We start from the raw sequence: 22722 nt of genomic DNA on the forward strand, positions 1-22722 counted from the left end.
GAAGGCAGACTCTCAACCACTGAGCTACTCAGGCGTCCCTAGCCTGAAACTATTATAAGTTCGAAGAAGAGAGAAAAGAGGTACAGATGATAGTAGACATATATTAGTTGATCAATCATATGCCAGGATCCTTACATTATATTATTTTTTAATCCCTCCACAACCCTGTGAGTTGTGTATTATTATTATTAATCCTATTTCATACAAAGGAAATTAAGAAACAGGGAGGTGAAGGAGGTTTTCCAAGGTTACCCAGGTAGCAAGTTGGGGAGACATATATCAGTTCCAAAGTGCGGCACTGTTGCCAACCTAATATAATTGCTATTTTTACATAAAATTTAGTGGGGAGGAAGAAACAGGTAGCAAGTAAGGATAAGCAAAAAAAAAAAAAAAGGAAAATTACATCTAATCCCACCACCCAGAGATAATCACTCTTAATATTCTGTTGTAAATCCTGCAATTGCAAAAGTTTTAACTCCCTTTTTGGAGCTCCTACACTGATGCTGCAGAAAGCTTTTGAACAAATTACATCTTCTTGTCATATTCAGGATCATCAAGAAAAAACAGGAAAGATATTTTCACGTTTTTAAAAAAAGTGAATGTGAGAAGTAGTGATCAAATCTTACTATGTGCTGAATGCTTTCTTGGTTTTTGGAGAATTAGAAGGTATCTCCATTCTATTAGTACCTGTCCTCCAGAAGCTTCCCTAAAGTGGCAAACATGGATAAGCAGAGGCACGGCCAGAGCTGTGGGAGGTCTCTGACATTGCAGCAAGAGGGGTCCACGGTATTTACCATAAATCTATTTCGTGACCATGGACAAAAACCCATGCCCCCAGCTTCAGTCTGTCCAACTCCCAAGTTTTGTTTTCAGGAGATAATGAGATAAATATTTATGAAAGCACTTGGAAACAAACAAAGCACTATGCAAATGAAAGATAATTGCCCAAATCTCTAATAATTAAGGACCCAACTTCTGAAATAAAGATTTTGCCAAGAGGTAAAGGGAATCATGATGCTATCCCTTTAAAACCCTAAATCATAAAATAGCCATAATATAGCCACCAAACCATAATCCAAATGCTACCATAATAAATATTGTCCATCTTCATAGATGATAATTGATGATGAGGTTGATGATGATGATGATGGCTAATACTTCTTCCCTTTAGCATCCTATTTTCAACACTATGTAAGAGATTTGTATTGCTTTCTCATTTTAATCCTCACATTAACCCAATAATGTGGAGACATATTATTATCTCCATTTCACAGATAAGGAAACTCCATTGAAATTTACAAAGTGTTTTTACATATAAATTTTTGCCTCATTTGATTCATATATCCCCAATATTTTTTCTATTTTGTTGGATGATAGAATTATAACAGAAAGTCAATTTACCAAGTTCACAAAATTTGCAGAGGTCAGATTTGGTCTAGAACTTGGTCAACCTAGGGTTTTTTCAACTAAACTGCTGTTGTCTCTGTATTCAGTCAAACAATTACAGAAAGCTTCTCCTCCCAGTTAACTTCTCAAGTAACCCAAGGTCTGTATCTATGATCCTTATTTTGCGAGTGAGTTTCCCTGACTTATATAGGTCTAGCCTATGTAACTCAAATGATATCTGCAGAGGTGCTCCAGCATGGCCTCACCCCAACCAAACTCCCTCCTGATCTGCAATGTTTTACAATCAAACACAGCCAAGCCTCTCAACCCTGGAACCATTCAGAGACTTTTCCTTCCCAAAATCTTATTCCTCCTGAATTTCTGATATCATTGATGACAAACAAGATCTGTTTCATTTATCCCTAACAGGGCTTAAGACAGCTGTGTTAGAGTACTCCTACTATATTTCATGGAGTACTCCATGGAATTTGAAGTCATCTTTAACACTTCTCTTTACTTCATCAGCTCAATCAATTCATCACTAAGTCTTGGGCTTTAAGATATAGATGAATTTAGAGCAAAAGAAAGTAAATACAGCATACATGAGAAGGGCAGTGATTAGATGGTTTAGAGCAGTTCAGGAGGAAGAAACCATGTGAGAACATTCACTGGCAGTAGAATGATGGTACAAGTATGGCAAACAGTGATATATCTGATTTGATGAGATTTTGGATTATATGAAGAGAACCTAAGAATGGACAAGTTAGAAAAATAGGGTGGGATCATATTGCAAAGGTCCTGTAAGCCAGGGTATGAAGCTGTATGTTCCTGCTTCTCATACTTTGCCAGTGGAATATCCCTAAGACTGTCGGGGTAAGGCCACTTGCTTTAAACACTAAATTTATTTGAAATCTCTTGTTTTATCCTTAAAATTATGTAATTATGTTTCCTACTATATTTCATTTACATGGATTGATTTTTAATAAAAAAATAATATTTAAAAATCCAAACAATTTAACATGGGTCAAAATTGAGACTTCAGGTAGATAGGGGAGGTTTATCCTGTGGCTTCTCAGAGACCTTAGCACAACTCTGTTACTTGAGATTTTCTGCGATCTAGTTTGTGAAGACTAAGGAGATAAGGGGGCATCTCTAGTGGAATTCTGAGGAGAGAGATGAATTGATCACAGTGAGATTTTAAGAAGACAATCCTATAGTGTTAAATTGGATGAATTTGAGGACTGGTGGACACTGGAAGCAGGAAGATCTAATAACCTCATAGTACTCAATATTTATTTAGCCCTGTATCAGACACTTAAGATAAGTAGTCTCAACTAATCCTCATAATCCTATGAAGTGCAAACTATCATCATCTCCATTTTAGAGATAAAGAAACCAAAGGGAAGAGAAGATAAGAGACATTCTGAAGAGTTGGTAAGTAGCTGAACCTGAACTTAAGCTAGTCTGGAGAGTCCAGGATCTTAAACACTACATTGAAATGCATTGGAAACCACCATAATCATTGAAGTAAGAGATAATAAAGACCCACAGTAACATCATGACAGTAGAAATGGAAGGGGTTAGGTTTGAGAAATGTGGCAAAGATCGACTTGACAGAATTTGACAACCTGGTTATATTTGGGGGAAAATAAGGAGTCAGAGATGACTGATTTGTGAAACCTGGATAATTGGGACGATAATGAGGCCATCCTCATAAATAAAGGCCTACAGAAGAGAAGCAGGTTTGTTGGGGAAGCGTGAGGTAGGGGGAAGATGATGTGTTGAGTTTGAGATGCCTGTGGGGCATACAGGTGGAGACAGCCAAGGGGAAGAAATGCAGGTGTGGAGTGCTTCCCATCACTGGGCCCCCAGACCTGCTAAAGTTTCAATCAGCTATTTTCAGCTTCTTTTCAGTCTTAGATTCACCTTGAACATGGGTGAGTGACACAGGATAGAATTTTCCATAAATGCTTGGAGTTGGAAAAAAAAAAAAAAAAAACCTACTCACACACAGACACAAGCACCCATAATTGTAGCCCCCTCATAACAAACTGGATATTTTTGCAAAATCACCTTACACTGCTTATTTTCCAAACTCAGAATATTAGGCACACACACCAGTGGCCGGAGAATAGATGGGGTAACAGTGAAATGATTCCTCCCTTTCCTCTAGCAAGATGCCCTTACAAAGGTGAATTTGCTCCTGCATGATAATGAAGTCTGTTTGGGAGTTTCAAAAGTGCAATTTGGCTCAAAATGATTTCCTCTGCCTAGAGTTAGTCCTAAGAGGGCCCCCAATCACACTGAGGTGGGAAGAGAAAATATAGACGGAAGGGGACACTGGGGAAGAGTCCAAGGTTGGCAGAGGAAAAAAGAGATGGAATACAGACCCGCAGGATCCTTTAAAAGGCTGATTTCAGGGGCACCTGGCTGGTTCAGCTAGAAGAGGATGCAACCCTTGATCTTGGGATCGGGAGTTCGAGCCTGCACTGGGTGTAGAGATTACTAAAAAAATAAATAAACTTAAAAAAAAAAAAAAAAAGCTGATTTTGTGTTTCAGTTAGTAGGGACTTAGGATCACAGGACCAATTGGGTTTGGTCTTTCTAAAAATAAGCATATCACCCCAAAAGTAAACAGTGAGTAGTATAGAACTTCTTATAGTAGTTCTATTTGCTATACCAGCCATTCCTTTCCTCCTACAATATTTGCTGACCTCTGGAGCTCATTCCTACTTTGTACTGCAATCTCACTACAGATTCCAGAGAGAACTAAACAGTATATATAAACTTTGCTCTCTCAGTTTTTCATAGATAGCAGTATCTGCTGGTTATAGATTATATATTATTAATTTCTTTACAGAGTGAAGGAGCTACATCATTAGTCTGAATAAAACATTTTTGAAAACCAATTTTATTACTTTTGGCTGAACTTTGGATATGTTCACTCACACATCCATTCTCTCTCTCTCTCTCTCTCTCTCTCTCTTCTTTTGCTGTTTTTGTTATAAACTTTCTGTTAAAAATCAAAATGCTAATCTCCATTATTATACTATTAGGAGATAAAGTCCTATCACTGGGGACTCGGTTCTCTCAATCTATTCCCACACTGCCACCTAAGAAGTTTTTTCCTGTAAAAATGTATCATACCTTAAAATGGGGGGACAACACACAAAATGCATTTGAGTTATGCTTTAAGAGTTGACTTTTCATTGAAAATCTTTAATAGTCATTAAATATTTTCATATATCATAGCTATTAAATATTTTAAATAGTCATTATGAAAGCCCAGTGATTTTTCTGGCCCATATTAACTTAGCATCCTCCACCAAAATAAGATTTGTACTGACACATATTATCATGCCCATAGCACTTAGAATAGTAAAGCAACACCAACAGTTCTGAACAGTTCCTCTCTGAAATTATCAGCACCCAGACAAAATTGTTCAGATATTAGAGGCATTTCCCAGAAAAAATCACAATGCCCTTTGACCTGGCAGGAGCTCAGGTATTTCTTGTGTCTTTTCTCAACTTACGTATTCGTTTCCACTTCCCCTCTCCTTTGTGCTCATATCTGAAATGTACTATCACAACATTTGCAGATTACAACTTAAAACAAGCATTTTAATAGCTCTCAGCAAAGTTTATAATCTTGTTCTTTTTAGAGAATTGTAAGCATCCAGTAGTATTTATAGGGAAACTATACACATTACTTCTATTTGAGTTCTAGAAAATATGCAGCCAAATGAAATATTAGCAATAAATTAGTAAATAACTGACCTCTGACACAGAATTCCAAGGTGTGGCATTCAATGACATGTGGATTCACTTATGGGTTCACTGAGCCCTGACTATGAAGACGGCCTATGTTAAGGGTTTATCAAGAAAGTTATGGCCCAGCCCAATCAACAAGTGCTTATAGTGGAGTTATGGAATCATTAAGACATGTAGTTGTACAAAGAATGCTTCTGGAGTCAGAAAAGATGGCAATTAATATGGGGTAGAGCTAAGACTTCTTTTGTGAAAAATTAGATTCTCAGACCAAATTGAAATCCATAATGGCATCCACATATAGATGGAGGCTATTTGTTCAGCATGTTCTGAAGGCCATAGAAACAGCATTAGTCATGGCCCCTCCTCAAATGCACTACAAAGTGGAAAGAGAAAACAAATGAGAACAAGTAGAGTTAAACTATAGGATATGTAGCAGGTTCTTTTGGCACCATTTGTGATAAATTCTGTTGAACTAGCCAACCAAGAGCCATTTACAACCTTCTTTTCCTTTGTCATCCTCATACAGAAATTTCAAAAGAGCTAAACTACTTGATTTCTCTACTTAGAGTTGGGACATTGCTGTAGACAGTGAGATATAGAAAGACTATCTCTCTGAAATCAAAAGGCAAAGCCTCACCAGGAAAAACCTCCTAGCCTCATTTTCCTTCCCTTTTCTTCTTATTTGATGTGCAGAAATGATGCCGAGAGGTTTGGCATCATCTTGTAACCATGAGGTGACAGCATGAATACTGTGGTCTTCAAGGGAAGGACAGCAGAGTGGGAAGAGGAAAGGAGGCTGAACTCCTGATGGCCTTGGTGAGCCATCACTGGATGTCAGCCCTGAATTTTTTCATAAACAAGTGTTTAAACCACTGTTTATATTAATAGCTGACTATAACCAATACAACTAAACCACTCAAGCTCCTGGTCTAGAAACCAGGGATATAGCAGTGAACCAAATCAAGTCCCAGGTCTTATGGAGTTCAGCATTTGGTTTATTGACACAAGCAAGAAACAAGCAAATATATAATATGTGGTGGAAATATGTGGTATAGAGAAAAATAAAGCAGGGGAAAGCTAAAGACTGATATGACAGGAAAAATTACTGTTTTCCATAGGATGGTCAAGGTTCTAGGAAGGTGACATTTAAACTGAGATCTGAAGAAAATGAGGGAGTATTTCATATGATATCTGGGGAACAACATTCTAGGCAAAGAGAAAAGCAAATGCAAAGATCCTGAAACTAGAGTATTTATTTGCTTGGCAGTTTTTAAAGAAACACCGTGGAAGCCAACATATCTTTAGCAGCATGAGCTAGGGGGTAAGACGGTGTCTCTTGAGGTTAGACTGTCCACCTTTGAGAGTCAGACCCCTACTCAAGCAAGACTATGATGGGCTGGAAAACTTTCTCAAAAATGTGTACTACAAATTGATATAAGTGGTCTAGAGCACACAGTTAGATGTATGTGGAATGCCAGAGAAGTCTCTATGGAGAAAGTACAAGGAAGGATTGCATAAGGGAAGATCATAGGCTTTGGAGTCAGAAAGACTTGAGTTAGTATCCTACCAGGACCATTAGGACTATAAGTTCTTGGACAAGAGATCAACCTCTTTGAGTTCCAGGTGAAAAATAGTTACTGAGTGCCTTCAAAGATTGTTGTGAGAAGGGCACCTGGGTGGCTTAGTGGCTGACCATCTGCCTTCACCTCAGGTTGTGATCTCAGGGTTCTCGGATTGAGTCCCATATCAGGCTCCCCACAGGAAGTCCTCTACTCCCTCTGCCTATGTCTCCACCTCTCTCTCTGTGTCTCTCATGAATAAATAAATAAAACCTTGAAGAAAAAAAAAAAAAGACTGTTTGAGAAAGAACTAAGTTATGCACAGTGAGTGGGTTATTTATATGCAGAAAGGCACTGTGAGAAAAGAGTTCTTACGATCAAAGAACTTTGGGGAAAAAAAAACACTTTTTTTTTGGACATTTACAATGCATGTTAGTCTACCAGCATTCCAGAAGGGCATTCGTAGAAGTCCTATTTGACCTCATGTGGTCTGATGCTTCTTCATTTACTTGGAGCACTGAACACCTTTTGAAGCATGTGATTCCATGGAGCACTTTGGACCCGATGTCTTCAAAGGGCCCGTTCTCTCTGATACAGAAAGGCCCCAGTACTGTCTCTCGGTGGGCCCTGGAGCACCATGGGCTCACCTTCCAGAAGTCTGGCAGGCCCTGGCAAGAAAGACTCACAGGACAAGTCCACTGACACTTTCCAAACTGCTTGTAACACTTTCCCTCTCCCAACAATGCAACATCCCATATTTGTAGAAAAATAACCAAGTGCATTCTTAAGAAAAAATGAGGAATTTGAAAGCTAAAGGAAAAATGGGGCAGGTAACTAGCAGGAAGCTTTCTTCTGGAAGTTAATGGAGAAACACTGCTCAAGAGTCAGGGAACCTGAGCAGGACTGTATTGGATGTCTGTCTCTATTACATCTGTGCATCCATTTTTTTACTAAACTTCCTTGATCTGCCCCCATTTCTAATACATTTCTGATCAGAGGAGAAGAAGGAGAAGTCTCCAGTCATCTTGTCTGTTGCCAAACATGAAAACAGCAAAGTAAATTTGAAGTGTTCACCCCTCTATTCAGATCTTTGGTTTATTTAACTCAAGATTCAGTTTTGGGTCCTGGCTCTGCTAATTACTATCTCTGTGATTGGAACAAGTAATTTATTCTCTGCATGCCTTACTTTTTCTGTTTTAAAAAGAAGAAAACAATTTTTACCCCTCAATGTCATTGTAAACATTAAATGAAACAGTGAGTATAATAATTCCTTGCCAACACCAGTTTTACCAAATATTTGTAGAATGAGTGACTGGTTGGGCTCACCACTCCCCCATCATAAAAATACCCTCTCTTGGCTTCCATGAGCCCACCCAGTCTTATTTTTAAGAACACTGTTAAAATCTCACAGAAAGTGAACCTAACAGCATTCAGATACACTCTATTAAGACATAGTCATATAAAACAAAGCACTGAGAATTTCTAACAAATCATCTTACAAGAAAACCTTATTGGGTTTTCTAATGTTTATTTTGTGTATTAATTTCTATTACTGATTTAAAAGAAATGATTATTTGGTTTGTTGAAAGATATATTGGAACAAAGCCTAGGAGTCACAAAAGAGACATTTCCAGTCCTGAACACTGAAAAAAGCTGAATGCCAGTTTAATGAATCTGAAAATCATTACCAGTCCATCCAACTGCTGATGTCTCATTACTTTAAAAAATAGGTACAAACATGATGCACAGATAATTGAGGTTTGATATAAAAATGAAAATGAGTGATCGAGGAACTCCAAAGCCTTTAATAATTAATATATAAACCTTCTGGTAATTTAAATTATGGGCAAGGTAACTCAGACCAAATACATTAATTCACCTTGAGAGAAGTTGACTTAAAGTTTCCTTTTTAGATATGCATGGTTTACTCAGTAATCATAATAAAAGAGAACCACAAAATTCCACATCTACAGCATCACTCCCTCTCGACCAGCCCCAGCATGCCAGGCTGCAGAGCACTTAAACCCACACACCAAGAGTTTAACTTGAGCTTGGCTGGGGGGCTTGGACGAGACTTTCACTATTCAGACACAGAAAATATTAATTATCATCAAATCTGTCATTATCTTCCCATCCCCCTTCCACATCCTCATCTTGCCTATCTGATCCTTTCTCCCTCCAGCCAGCAAAATAAAAAGCAGTGATTTGCCGAGTGGATTGTGGTTTTACTCGAACAGAAAAGGGCCAGCTGTGTATGCCTACTCGGAATAATCAAAACAAGGAGTTGGGAAAGGTATTCCTTGAGGCGCCCAAGGCATTTTTATAGAAACCACCCCCCCACCCCCAGAATATTATTCCATTAAATAAGCCACAAAAGAATAGCAGAGAGCAAGAAGAGAGAGGACAGAGCCTGAGCTTGGGAGCTGACAGGGACTAACAGAGAGGACTGCAGGGAAAGAACAAGACAGAGAGGAGGGAGATGAGGGGAGAAATGAGACCAAACAGAATGAGGCACAAAACCACGTGTTTCCCTCTCCCCAAGTTTCTCTGCCTTCCGAACTACATGTTCAGGCAGATAAAGATGTCAGAAGGGTGTGCAGAAGCAGCCCCCAGAGCCGGCCTGGCATGCTGAAAATAACAGGCGAACGCCTACAAGATATGACTTCAGGTGCACCTAGATGACCTGCTGCCCAAAATAACACCACTTCGTGCTCTGGCTGATGCCAAAGATTCCTCACTTCCTGCTTCATTTATTTTGGAAAAGGCACTGATGCCCACTGACATTGCCCTGGGCTAGGAAACTCTTTCAGCCTTCTGCAACCATTTCTAATCTTTTTGTGGATGCCTTTCAAGATCTTTCCTAGGTGCTGGTTTGGACCTTGGGTAAGAGGACAAAATATGAAACTCAGAGGTACCTAAGCCAGAAAGAGCCAAACCAGAAAGCTCAAGTCATCAAGGACAAAATTTACCTACACAGTTGGAATTCAAACCTTGTGAACCCCAGGGATTACAATGATGATTTAATTTGTATTTAAAAATGAGGGAAGATAAAAAAAAAAAAAAGCTATCGTATTTTGATTTTTTATTTATAAAATTGTATGTGTCACATAATTAAGATAACACATAGTCCCAATATCACACAAAAACACATGCATACACATGCAAATCTACATTAAGCTCCAGAGTTGTTTTGACTCAAGAGCTAAATGCCATTTTTAAAAATCAGGTTCTGACAATCTTTTTTTTTTTTTTTTCCTTTGCAATCCTATGCATTTCACGTTACTTTCTTTCATGGTAGTGGGGTGGCTAGAGCTACACCAGGTCTCACATGTAGACCTAGCAATGCAGAGCCCTTTCTCCCCCCGCCCCTTTATTTTCTTTTTAATCGATGAAGAAAATTTTTCCCTGAAGTTCCTTAGCAGACTCTCACTTAAGTGAAAAGCAATTTTGCTTAATGGTTAGGAGCACGGGCTTTGGGGCCAGGCTCCTGGGTTTGAACACAGCTCTACCACGTATTAGCTGTGTTTCCACGGACCTGTTACTTAACCTCTCTGGTCTTCAGTTTCCTCATTTGTGAAGTGAAGTTAATGATATTTACCTTGTAGGAGGTTAACTGAATTAATGTATATAAAGAGCTTATGACAGCATCTGGCTCATAGTAAATCCTATTACATGTTAGCTAATGAGCTTGAACTAGCTTACACTTATGCCTGAAGCATTAACTGACAAGGAAGGGAGCTTAACCAATCATTCATCTCTTGGGGCTGGAAATCCACCTTCCCTGAATCACATGACTTCTCAGAAGACAGTTGATACATAAATAAAGCTAGATCTGTTTAGAACGCAGAGAGGGAGGGGGTACTTGGTTATTGGGCAGGCAACAACATTGGCTACTACATGTATTAAAGCCATGACTCCTTATGATAGCCCTGAGATACAGAGAGCATCATCCTCATATTACAGAGAAAAACCCAAGGCTCAAAGGGATGAACTTGCCTAAGGTAATAGAAATAGCATTGGGCAGCCCAGGTGGCTCATGGTTTAGTGTCACCTTCAGCCTAGGGCCTGATCCTGGAGACCCAGGATGGAGTCCCACATCAGGCTCCCTGCATGGAGCCTGCTTCTCTCTCTCTCTCTCTCTCTCTCTCTCTCTCTCTGGTAAATAAAGAAAATCCTAAAAAAAAAAAAAAAAGAAAAAAAGAAAAAAAAGAAAGAAATAGCAATGGTAAGGTTACTCCTTTAAACCAGAAACCAGAATGTTTGCTAGTCCTATGCTAGTTTCACTTAGTGGAAGATGCAAGGCTTTTCTGAGTCTCTATTAGCATAGCTTTCCTTTAGCCCTCTGGAGGCATGTGCAGAAAGATTTATGCTTGTCTCTATGCTACAGGTTAGGGGAGGGAAAGATAAAAGGAAGTGGTTAAGAGGATCTAAAGGTTCTCTAGTTCTCAGTATTAATACATGCATTTAAATGAACTGTGTCTCCTCTTATTCACAACACTCATACTTAAAAAAAAAATCTTCTGGGACACCTGGGTGGCTCAGTCGGCTAAGCATCTGCCTTCAGCTCAGATCAGGATCTCAGGGTCCTGGGATCCAGCCCCATGTCATCTGTCCTCTGTCGGGTTCCCTGCTCAGCAGGGAGTCAGCTTGTCCCTCTGCCTTGCCCACCCCTGCTCATGTTTACACGATCTCTCTCTTTTTCTCAAATAAATAAATAAAATCTTAAAAAAAAATCTCCTACACTCTGCGAGGCTGGAGGGACAAAGCTAAGAAAGACCCAGTTCATGATCTGAAATACCTTCTAGTGGAGCATGGTGATAGTCTGTGAAGGGCTGATGCTGATATGGGATTCTTGTTAACAGCAAAACCCCTGAAGAGCAGAAGAGAGGTGTAATAGCATCACTACCCTTCCTGTCCTCTGCAATAGGAATCTTACCTAACACCAGAGATAACACAAAGTGGTTACAGAGCCAGCTCAGAAATCTTCCAGATAACAACCCATGGTCTACCAGAATATTCTAACTCCTTGTTTAGAAGCCTCTATCTTCTCCTCTAATTTCTTTGCTTATCTGAAGGACTGGATCCAGTTTACCTTTCATTCATATGTCTCCTTCTATAACTTTCTTTAGACACCTCAGTAGAGAGGGAATCACCTCTCTGTACTGTTTCATCCAAAGTCACAATCTACAGGTTGATAACGATACTCTAGATACAACATGGAGCCGTCATCAGGGATTCTGCTTCTGTGTGATGAATCAGCTTATGTGGGTTCTCCTGCAAAGCAGGTGACCTTCTTCAGTTTGGTTTTGGTTTAGGGAGGCTTTTCAGACTACCTTTCACTGAGGGCCTACTACGTGTCAGACTTTGTATTAAATACTTCACATGTGGCATCTAGTTTCATCTTCACAGTAACCCCTGAGACAAGAAAAATTGTGCCCATTTTACAGATGAGGAAAATAAAACTCAGGGAGGCTAAATACAAGTTACATAAGTTACCAAGAATTATTCCAAACAGAAATGTAGATCTATTTAACTATAGAGGCAATGCTCTTAGCCACCTGGCTATCTATGCCTTTCTGCATCCTAATCATATTGCAAAATATATTAGAGAACATTCTAAATTTCTGAAATCCATGCATTTACCAGGTGTGCCCTCTGCCTTCAACTGAATCATACACAGGAATGCTGAACAGGACAGAACAGGGCCCTTGCTATAAGCTGCCAAGCTCTGTCCTCCAGTATGTTAGCTGTCCACCCTCTGGGGCAGGGATTGGCAAAGGAGGGTGTGTGGCCAAATCTGGCCCACTGTCTGTTAGTAATAAACAAACAAACAAGCAAACAAACAAACTTACTTTACTGGAACACAGTTGCATCCATTCATTTACATATTTTCTCTTTTTTTTAAGATTTTATTAATTTTTTCATGAGAGACACACACAGAGAGAGAGAGAGAGAGAGAGAGAGAGAGAGAGAGATCGAGGCAGAGATATAGGTAGAGGGAGAAGCAGGCTCCATGCAAGAAGCCCGATGTGGGACTCGATCCCGGGACTCCAGGATCACGCCTTTGGCCAAAGGCACATGCTCAACTGCTGAGCCACCCAGGTGTCCCACACTTATGTGTTTTCTGTGGTTGCTTTTACTCGGAAACAGCAGAATTGAGCAGCTGTGATAGATACTGTATGGTCCATAGAGTCAAATACTTTGACCATAAATACTTATCCTTTATTCCTTTACAGAAAAGGTTTGCTGCTCTCTGGTCTAGAATATACCTGACCTCAAATACAGCCTAAAAAGTTTTAACTTGTGGCACTTTATTACTTTATATTTTGTACAGATTTCCTAAGATCACTGGACATAAGTGCTAGGCACTTTTCTCCTTCCATAAGATCCATAGATCCATATCCAACCTTAATTAATGAGCACAGGGTCTAGTGAGATGGAGAGAAACAGGCACTGTTCGTGGCATCATTTACCACGGTACTGAGAGGAGACATTATCGATCTAGATGAGCAGTCTACTCCGTCTATATATTAATCTGCTTCCAAGATTCCAGCAACCCACACTAGCCTACAAGACCCAGTGCCATGATAGTCCAGACTTCTTTTGACCTCTGGACCCCTACTGTTCTGTTCTTTCCCCATCTAGGGAAGTGGTCATCATTATCCAAATGCTCATTTGGGAACACTCAAACAGGTTAGCCAGGCGGTAGATTACCATGTCCTTCACTGCTCCTGAGACTTGGGGTCAGGAAAAAAAAATATTTTATGTATTTATTTTTATTTGAGAGAGAGCAGGAGGAGGGGCAGAAAGAGAGGGAGAGAATCCCAAACAAGCTCCATGCTGAGAGCAGAGCCTGATGTGGGGCTTGACTCGGGGCTTGATCTCATGAACTCAAGATCACAACCAAGAGTCAGAGGCTCAACTGACTCAGCCATGCAGGCACCCCTCACTGCACTGCAGGATCTAAGTGGATGTCCTCTCTGAAGAGTGTTAGTTAGCCAGGACACACACACAGTGTGAGAAAGCACATGCTCACAGACCTGAAGCATGTGAATAGATATGAAGATTTAGGCTTTTCTGTGGCTGCAGATGCAGAGAAAGCATTGATGAAGCAGATTTGGCAAAATAGGAGAAGCTTCTGAGAGTTGTAACTCAATAAAAAATTAAACAGGCTGCCTGAGGAGGTGGTGAGTTCCCCATCCCTGAGAATGTCGGAGCTGATACCACTTTCCCCTTCATTAGGGAATGCAATAGTGATTCCAACATAGAATGTGGTATTAGACAAGTGGAACTGAAAAATATGTTCTAGTTCATGCACTGATGCTACCTATGCTGCTCGATAGGGCTGTTCTTTTTTAAGATTTTATTTATTTATTTGAGAGAGAAAGAGAGGGCACGGAGCAAGAGGGAGAGGGACAAGCAGACTCCCTGCTGAGCATGGAGCCTGATGCAGGGTTCAATCCCTGGACCCTGAGATCATGACCTGAGCTGAAGGTAGACGCTTAACCAACTGAGTCATCCAGGTGCCCCTCAATAGGGCTGTTCTGAAGTTACCTATACTGTACACATAATTTTCCATAACTGACCTCCCTACTTGATTAATTGGCATTCAGTACTTCAAGACCATACACTTTCATAAAGTCTTCTCTATACTATACACTGGCCAAACGTGCTGACTGCAGAGTCCTACTGAGTGGTATATTTTGAGTTTGGGAGGTTTGAGTCACAAATGAAAAACCACATTTCAAAAGAACTTCTTCAATAGAGTAGAGCTGTGTTATATTCCCATTCATAACTTCCTCCTACTACCCTCATTCTTTTCCCCACTGAACTATCAGATTGCTCAAATCAATATTTCTCTTTACTTTGAGTGTACTGTTTTCTGATATATGTATGGGGTCTTGAAATTCCCCCAGGATCTTGGGGTATGGAGTGTTGTGTAAGCATGTGTATGTGTTTACAGTGCCCTTTTGTAGCTGGAGAATTATATCTGGGGCAAATGCAGCATAGGGACTTATCCCCATCTCATACTCCATGCCTTAAAAGTCCTCGGAGGGCTGGAGATTATAGAGGAAGCTGCCTTGGTTGGGCAGAGTGCCACAAGGCTACATGTTTCACACAGACCTCTTGTTCCATGTTATTTCCTCTCTACCCTTCTGTTGCCAAACCACCAAGTTCAGCTAATTCCTCCCCAAGCAGCATCTCACCCAGTGCTGCAATTACAGTGGAGACAGAAATGGAGCTGGAAGGGAAGTAATAAGGAGGCAAAGAGAAGAGACCACCATGATTCTTCCCAATAGCATTTGGGGTCATTAAATATATATATATATATATACATATTTATATATGTATAAATATATATACATATATATGTATATATATATATACATTTATATATATATATATATATATACATTCTAATAACCACCAAATTTATGTGCTAAAAGAAAGGAAGAAGAAATGAAAAGTAGGTATTTTGACAAAGCCACACCTCTGTTGGTCCCTTCCTAAGGAACCAGCTTGCTAAAGGGGCATGTGTATGTTCCAAGAGGAGTGTCAAAGCAGTCATCCTAAGTAATTCCAAGGTAGAGTCAAGAGTCCATAGTCAAGCCAAGGAACAGTCTAAGAATTCTTAACAATGTCTGGTTTTACCCTTTACAGTTCATACACATGACCTTTTTGTCTTAGACATCAATACTTTAAAGTGTTCTTGAGGCAATATTTGGACACTAGTCCTGTGGCCTTGATTTTTTTCAGGAGAGAAAAGAGAGAAATTATGGCATCATAGCCTAAGAAATTTTGCTCATTGCCCAGTTTTATGGAGATTTGCTTATTCTGCGCTCTAGCAGTGACTCAAGATCAAATTCCACACATTTCCCTTGAAACCAGCTTCTCCTGACTGCTGCATCCCTACCAATGGTAGCATCCCTCTCCTCGCCTCTCAGACTTCTAGCAGTACCCATTCAGCTCCTGTTCTCCTGTTCTTCCACTTCAGGAGTTCCCTGCCTCAACCCCCTTTCCAGCATCAAATGGAGAACTGCAGATGATGTCTCTTCCATAGGTCACCCTCTCTTCATCTTCACAGTCATTTCAACAGCTCACCCTCCCTTTCTCTTTCCCATGCAGCTGTCTCAGTCACCTAACAGGTCTCCCACCCTCTACCATCTTCCCCCCAGAATCTCCCCTCCCAGTGCACCCGTGTTAGCAATCACACAAACCGTGGCAGGGTCTTCCTGGGCCAGTGCTTCACATTTGTTCCCCCTCAACAGCCCTTATCTCATGCTTGAGGTCCACTTCCCTGAAGCAACTTTTCATGATCCCCCAGTTATCTGAGCAAGATGCCCCTGCAGTATGTGTAACTATATTAATTCTATTTGCCTCTCCTCCCATCCCGAAATGAAGACTTTGAAATATGAGATTGTCTCTTTTTTCTTTGAGTTCTCAGCAGTTTACATGTCCAACCAGGAGAGAGCATGTAAAAAAAAAATCTCTAGGGATCCCTGGGTGGCGCAGCGGTTTGGCGCCTGCCTTTGGCCCAGGGCGCGATCCTGGAGACCCCGGATCGAATCCCACATCAGGCTCCCGGTGCACGGAGCCTGCTTCTCCCTCTGCCTGTGTCTCTGCGTCTCTCTCTCTCTCTCTCTCTCTGTGACTATCATAAATAAATAAAAATTAAAAAAAAATCTCTAAATAGATACACATTCTCATTTAAAATTCAACAGTAGCTTCATTGAGACCAAGAAAGTACGAGCATTTGCCTCCCTTCTTCATCTGGTCCCATTTTAGCCTTATTGTCCACTCTGCCTTCATTGTATACTCAAGCAAAACTATACCTTACTCACTATTCTCTGTTTTCCCTGCTCTTTTCTGACCATATGGCTTTATTTTGCTTTACCTTCTATATGGACCACCCTTTACCTCTAACTTATTCTTTCCATCCTAACTCCCACTGATACCTTGGTTCCATCCTTCAAAGACCATGTAATACACCCCTATTTTTATGTTTCTCAGATGTAGCTACAGATTTATGAATATCCTCTCTCGTGTCACCTCCACTGAGATGGCATAACCTTATTGCAACTTAAAGCACAACTCTCCAGATACTTAACCTATCTCTGCTGTTAGAATGTGCACTCTTTACAGTAGGGACTGTGTCACTTAGCTCTATATGACTACAACACCTAACACAGTGATGTGTGCATTTCTGCACCCACTGACTGCTTCCTTCATTTGAACAGATTGTTTGAACCTGGCTTGAAATATTGCCTTTATGCATGCTGTTTGGTGCCTGAGCCAAGTTGTCAAGTAGCAGCTTGATCTGCAAGAGCTCCGTTAAAGAGGAAAATGCCTCAGACCTCCCTACAGGTGATGCATTTTCTGTTCTCTTCTTTCTGGACCAATCAAAAGGCACAAATATATGTAGTGCCCTAACTTAATAAATATTTCATAAATGAGTGGTTTTGTGGATTATAATTATTACGGTCAATTATGACTTCACTTGTACACATATATCAAAATTCACTAAATTCCTAAGATATGCTTTTGGGAAAACTCAGTGACTACTATTTGTTTTAGAAAAAGCACCGATCAAAATTAAAGTAAGAGTTGAGACCTATGCGTATGCTTTCAAATATGCTCAAAATCACCAACTTTCCACATTTTTTTTTAAGTTGGTGAGGAATTTTTATTGCCAAGTTGAGGGACAAGCCTCACTGACTTTAGTCTAGGAAAAAGAGAGGAGCTGACAAATCCTGGGGATTTCTTTGCAAAAATTTGAATCAATGATGAAAGCTTACTGAAATTAACTCAGAAAATCTTTACCCTGACATCATGGTCTTAGAGAATTCTCAGTGCTACTACCTGGGCCCCATGCCTCCATTACAACTCTCCTCACCGCTCGCATGAGAGTCATTCGAAATCCAAAAATTAGCAAGTCCACTGTCCTATCAAGTCCATGTACTGATTTAAGTTCTGTATAATATAAAAACTCCCAAGAGATATTGGTATTGACCTTGAAATTTATCCAGACAGGCTGAACGAAGGGCAATTACACTTTTTCCTATTCCAAGGAAAATAATATTTTATGTAACAGCACTTGGAGACTGGATTCTATATCCCATCATTAAGGGATTTCCCACCAGTGACTGTGAGATGCCCCATTCACCCAATATTTTCACTTCACTTTAGCTCCAAGAAAGTTATCAGAGCTTGGCTGAAGCAGGTGGGAGTAATGCCTATCTCAGTTCTAACAGACTCCTCAGACCTCTGAGTCTGAGCCATTAACTCTTTCTCTAAAAATCTCTCCAAGGATCAGTGAAAAAAAAATCAAAGTGCATAAATTTAAAAAATAAAGGATTTAAGGTATCAAGGCACTTGGGGTACAAAATAACCTGTCATCAGGCCATTTTCAACATACATTTTTTTTCACTGGCTGCCAGACAAACACAACATTATTTCCACATAGGAGTGGGCAGGCACTGCCTTAGTCATCTTTTTTGTGCTGGTCAATGGAAAGATCCCAGGGGCAACTTCCAATTTGCCTGGGCACGTCTAGAATTTCTGTGGGTTTCTCTAAGTGTGCTTTTAATTTAATGATTGCCGAAAACATCTTCAGCACAAGCTAAGGGTCACCCCCAATACAGTCCATAGCGTGGAAGAGAGAGCTCAGAGTGATTTGATAAGGCCCAGGTGCAGGGAAAAGTAAGTACTAATTGTCTGCTCTAGGCTGACCAGTGATGAATAGAAATAAAGAAGGGGAAATAACCTGTCATCTGAAGGCTAGGACAGATTCATCAGATAAATGCATCAGCTGTTTGTTTTAAAATGTCAAGGACGAATAACATGAAAGGATGCTATTTACACCATCTACTATGGGGAATGAATTGATTTATTCAATGTCTCATAGGGATGATGGCAGCAAAACTGGGATTAGAACTCAAGTCTCTTGAGTTTTTCGGTGATTCCAAAATTACACTGCCTGTCACCTTAGAGGTACAGTTAGCCTGAGGAGGATAGAGGTGAAGGAAGACGTGAAAACTTGATTTTCAAACCCTTTAGGGGATCTTTCCTGCTCCCTTATGTAAGAAGAACTCCTCTGTGCCCCTCAGTACTCTATGTTGACACATAACAGCACCTGTCACAACATACTATGACTGATATTTTACTTGTCTATCTCTCCAACCACACTACAAGCCTTTGAAACAAAAGATGGCTTAGTTTACCTCTCCAGAGCTCAACACCGTGTTTGATGTAGAGCAGGAACTAAAAAGTAGTTAAATTAATGAACTGACTCTTAATTCTGTGCAGCTATTGTGAAAAATACTAGGACCAATAGATAACAGCTTCAAGAAGAGCTTATTTCAACTCAACACAGGAAACATCTTTCTTACCAGAGCTTCCCAAAAGTAGTACAGGCAAGGCAAGGAAGTAGTGAATTATCTCTTACCAGAAGCCTGCAAACAGAGGTTGGATAACCATCTGTCAGAGTTATTGGAGAGAAGAAACCTGCTTTGGGTGGTCTCCAATGTAGTGATTCTAGGACTATTCCATTCCAGCCTCCAGGTCTCAGGACTTACCTGAGAGAAGAGTCTCTAGCGCCACCTTCCTGTAACCTGGGGTACTTTATAAAGGTCTATCCCCTAGAGCTGACTCACTGTTCCAACTTGGTATTGAGCCTCTATAGTTAAAGAGCAAAATCAAACGAATTCAAGCAAAAACGCTGAATTTAGTAGCAAAGGTCTCTGGCTGGGAAGTCAACTTAATCTTCCACTACAGAGTTGATTTGAGTTAGAAGAATGGCACATGCTCCGACCCCACTAGAAGCATGAAAGTTGTAATAAACAGGGGGTCTCAATACACGCTAGTAGAGAAAAACATAGACAAATCAAATCTGAAAACTGATCAAAACTACATAGATCACCTAAACTAAAATGCTCTCATTTAGGCCTCAAAGGGAGACATCTATAACCACACTGCTAGGAGCCTGGTAGAGTTGGCACAAAATCCCGCTGATTACAAGGCCAGAATTCTTTTCATTACCCAATGCTGTGAAGCCCACTATAATATAACACTTAATTATACAGGTTCAGGAATACAAGTCAAAGCAGATCCCAAATGTAATAATAGATGCTAAAACTACATATGGGAAAAGCATGCTATAACATGGTTAACCTATGACGTAAATAAATTATAAAGGGATTGATTGCACTGTATTTTTCCCATCAAAGGCTGAGCTGTACTCCTCTATCATGCAGGTCATCTGTGCTGTAAACTCTAAGACACATGATTTCATTAAAATACAAAGCAAATGAGGGTCATTGGGGCATCAGGGTGGATAGGAAAGGCAAAGTATATAAGCCCTACATGAGACTTTTGAATATACGACCTCATTCAGACCATCCAACTACTGGGCAAAATAGTTATAATTATCTCTATTTTTAAAGATGAGACTGGAGCTCAGAGACATCAAGTGTTTAACCTGTGGTTAAACTACCAGTAAATGACAGGGTCAGGATTCAAATCCACATTTGTTCTGTTCCCAAGCCTAAGCTCCTCCCCAAGGTATCGGTACACCTGAGCTGTCCGTGCCTCTGTAAATGAATTTGGCTTCACATAAGAAACTTCCCCTCTTTGGGTCTTAGGTAATCTCAAAGGTCTATTCTAGTTATAGAAGTTCTCTGACGCAACCTCAAATATCCAAGATTTGAAGTGAAGTTCTTATATTATGTTCCATCCAAAAATAAATAACGTAAAACATAAGCAGGCACAATATCCTCAATGTCTAGATTGCTTTCTTTTCTATTTTCTGCTCTGGCACATTTAGCTAGATTTGTCTGAGTGTTGGCACCAAACGAGGACCTTCAGTAAAGACACAATATATTCACAGTTTCTTTATGCTCATGATGTGCAAGCTTAAGTGAGGCATTTACTGTGTGCAGAGATCTATAAGCAGCTGCAGCTGAAACAGGCACCACCGTAAATGTAGGCAGCAATTAGCTTGGGCTGACAGACAGACCATCGAGTCGGTGGGGACAGTCAACTCTGCGCATGAAGGCCTAACACTGTCCTTCTGCTTTTAAGCCTACGGATCTTAGAGGACTTACCATGTAGAGAAAGCAGCCTATCTCTTCCAGGTGCTGTGCTGTTGTGAAAATGTCCTAGCCTAGGGACAGGGAAACATTGCTTGGCACTATGTAGGATATACGGGGGACTTTGGTAAGATGGTTTCACCTTCAAGTGAGCCTCAGTTTCTTCATTTACAAAATTTAAAATTAACCGCCCTCCTGCATTTATTATGGGATGGTCTGTGTGTGCGTGTGTATCCAGATAAGGAGATAATAAGTACAGGGCCTGCAGGTTCTAGGACTCTAAAACACTGAGAACTGACATTTTTCTTTCCTTAGCCAAAATTTTGCCTGACACTTCCACCCCCCTTGATTTCCTCACCTCAACAACAGAGATGCAATTTTTGTTGTAGGCTTTATCATCATCATCATTATTATTATTTTAGCAGTCCCATGGTGGGGAAAGCATGGGCTTTAGTGTCTTGGTTTCATCCCAGGTAAATCACTGGCCAGCTTCTCATTGCCTTGAGTATGTTAGTTAATCTTTCTCTTCTTTGGTTTCCCAGTCAGTAAAATGGGGATAATAATACCTTGCTCGAGGTTATATTTGAATTCACAATGACATATTGAAAGAGCCTAATACAGTGTCTGGTCCACAGTGGCTGTTCAATGAATTGTAGTAGCTACCATAATTATTTACCACCCTTTCCAAATGGCCAGTGATGAACAATGGGAAAGGAAAGATGGCCTCCCATGCCTGCTCTCACCTATTAATCCCAACACTCACAGCCCTTCTAGCTTTGTCACTCACTTGCTGTGGGAACCAGGACACACACTCAGTGCTAAATGAACACAGGAATCCTCCCACTTTGCCATTCTGCTTGCTCCATGGGCCATCACTTCAGCACTTCTGCTGCCACCCAGCAACTACCCGGGGGAACTGCATGAATTTCATACAAGTGAAATTGAATGAGATAGTTATTTAAAAAGTCTAAGAAGCAATGAGGGGAAACCTATCTTGAAAACTGCTTCCCCAGCAATAACAACCTATAAATGCGTGATAGGTTAAATGCTAGGACTGGGTCAAATTTAAAACTCATGACAGGTATAATTTCTATAAAACTACTTGGAGCTTCTTATATGCTTAGTATATTATTATTATTTTTTTAAGGTTTTATTTATTTATTCATGATAGACATAGAGAGAGAGAGAGAGGCAGAGACACAGGCAGAGGGAGAAGCAGGCTCCATGCAAGGAGCTTGATGCGGGACTCGATCCCGGGACTCCAGGATTGTGCCCTGGGCCAAAGGCAGGCGGCAAACCACTGAGCCACCCAGGGATCCCCTATTATTACTATTATTATTTAAGGGTGGCCAGATAACAATTTCAAATTATAGAATTTTAGTTTTGAAAGACAACTGGAAGCAATGTTTCCATTGCTCTACAGATGTCTTTAACAAAAAAAGGCCAGAGAAGAGAAGTGAGAAGATCATTAATAGCCAGTGTAAAGGAGCTCTTTTGTGGAAAGCCAAAACTCTAATTCCACATCTACTATCTGACGCTGAGGCTGTACTCCCTAGATGCTTCTAAAGAGCAGAGTCCCCATTTTCTGATGACATAAAGAGAACAACACCTAAAGATGCAGAGAGTCATAGATTTAGTCAATGAACAACCTCCGTAGTCAATTAGCAACTGTAAGTTCTCCTCTCAGTCTTGTCACTGGGGTCTGGAGCACAGTCCCCTGAGACCACAGTTTTTATCTCTACGACCAGGGAGACTGAACCAGACACAAAAATCCCTTCAAGCTCTAAAAGCCTGTTTCTTATCACTCACTCTCATTTGCTGAATTATCATAATGGCACCTTGGAAGATTTTAAACAAATCAAAATTAACAGTTTTTTTTTTTTCCCTGCAATAAATTAGAAGAAACAAATCCTGATCTC

At 40.3% G+C, this 22722-nt stretch overlaps 1 protein-coding gene across 31 annotated transcripts in view; it reads right to left on the reverse strand.

Annotated features, from left to right (window-relative positions):
* TPRG1 (tumor protein p63 regulated 1) overlaps window positions 1-22722 on the reverse strand; it is a 287018-nt gene that overhangs the window by 30773 nt on the left and 233523 nt on the right. The window lies entirely within an intron of this gene.

This window comes from Vulpes lagopus, chromosome 17 (genome assembly GCF_018345385.1).
Source record: "Vulpes lagopus strain Blue_001 chromosome 17, ASM1834538v1, whole genome shotgun sequence".
NCBI classification, from domain to species: domain Eukaryota; kingdom Metazoa; phylum Chordata; class Mammalia; order Carnivora; family Canidae; genus Vulpes; species Vulpes lagopus.